Raw genomic sequence first — 1,982 nt, forward strand, 5'->3', positions numbered from 1 at the left:
GTGCTGTGAGTGCTTCTCAGAAAGGATTCGTTTTGTCTTGAATGATCCGTGTCAGCAAAGGGTCCCCCAGACACCAGGCCCTCGCCGAGTCCCATTTGCAGGGTTGTCAGTCAAGACGACTTGACCGTGTTAATTTTCCATCTTTTCGGGAAAAAGCCTGTTGCACAGGAGGGTCTCTCCTTGCCCAGGAATAGATGGCTAGAGCCCCTGACTGAGCATACGGAAGCTTTAATCCACAGCACGGGAAAGGGAGCCACCAACAAGTGGGGCCGACATCCCAGGACTCAGGAAGAGATGGCAGAACTGACCCTGTCACCCTAAAACCCCATCTCAGCCCAGTCTCCCCCTCCCCACCACTACCACTGATGTATAGGGTCAAGGTGGTGGCAGTGGTGATGGGGGGGGGTCCTCAGATACCTCCTCCCCAAGTGCCTGGTTCACAGTGCGAGCCGATCCCTGCGCCCTTTCTTTCCCTTTCAGGACACCAAGGGGGAGCCTCGGGAGAACTACTGGGAAGGAATGAGACCAGCTGCAGGCTTGAGACATGGGCATCTCCCTCCAGCTGCTGGGACTTCTGCTTAGACAGTGGTCTGGCTGGCCAGGGCCTGTGGCCAGCTGGAGGAAGGGACGTGAAGTGGACCACAGGACGTAAAGCAGGATCACAGCAAAGCACAGGCCCACCTCTGTTTGGCAGGACAAATAACCAGCCAGGAAGAGGGAGGCTGGGCATGAGCTCTTTCCCATCCTCCACCCAAGAGGAAGGTCCCTGGGTGGTGCAAATGGTTTGTGCTCCACCACTAACCAAAAGCTTGCTGGTTTGAACCCACCCGGGGGCACTGAGGAAGAAAGGCCTGGTGATCTGCTTCTGTAAAGATTACAGCCAAGAGAACCCTATGGAGCACAGCTGTACTTTATTTTTTTTTAATTTGACCGTGCTATAGCTGAAAAATTTACAGCTCAGATCAGTTTCTCATTCAAAAATTTATACACAAATTGTTTTGTGACATTGGTTGCAATCCCTGCAATGTGACAGCACTCTCCCCCTTTCCACCCCATGTTCCCCATGTCCATTCATTCGTCCAGGTTTCCTGTCCCTTCCTGCTTTCTCAGCTTTGCTTTTGGGCAGGTGTTGCCCACTTGGTCTCGTCTACTTGATTGAATGAAGAAGCACATTCCTCACGTGTGGAAATGTTTCATAGGCCTGTCTAACCTTCGTCTGAAAAGCGAGCTTTGGGAGTGGCTTCAGTTCTGAGTTAGCAGGGTGTTCGGGAGCCATAGTCTCGGGGGCTCCTCCAGCCTCCGTCAGACCAGTAAGTCTGGTCTTTATTTGTGAGTTTGAATTTTGTTGTAGCACAGTTGTACTTTGGAACACATGGGGTCGCCATGAGTCGACCAACAACAGTGGGTTTGGATTTTGGTTTACCTAGAGGGATGCTGCCAGGGAAGGGAACCCCAGCAGCAAAGCCAGGGAGCAGCCACACGTGATTGGGACAGAGGACCAGAGCCTGGGTGTCACACAGGCGAGCCCAGGCAGGCCACAGGCTAGCCAACCACAGGGAAAACAGGCATCTGTGAGGAAGCAACATGGGTCCTCTCCAAGCCTTTGCTTTGTGTCCCCAACATTGGAAGAAGTGAAGCCTAAAAGAGGGAGGGAGTGGAGGTGTCTCAGGGGCAGAGAGTGCTGGGGTGAGGGAGGCAGAAAGGAAGGCAGACCAAGTCCCTTCCTACTGGTCATGGCTAACCAGGGGAAGCCTGCTTTGGGAGAAAGAGGGAGAGGTTAGACTTAAATCAGTTTGACCTTGAAATTTAAAACTGCAATGGTTTACTAACTGAAGTCATTGGAAAGTTGGACCCAAGACGTAATTGAGGGACGGGGAAAGAAACCTTGGAAGAGTATGGTTGGAGACTCAGCTATCAGGAAAAGATAAAATGGTTCATGTTTACGTTGTTGTTGTCAGGTGCCAAGTCAGTTCGACTCACAG

Source organism: Trichechus manatus, unplaced genomic scaffold, assembly GCF_000243295.1.
Source record: "Trichechus manatus latirostris isolate Lorelei unplaced genomic scaffold, TriManLat1.0 scaffold00008, whole genome shotgun sequence".
Classification (NCBI taxonomy): Eukaryota; Metazoa; Chordata; class Mammalia; order Sirenia; family Trichechidae; genus Trichechus; species Trichechus manatus.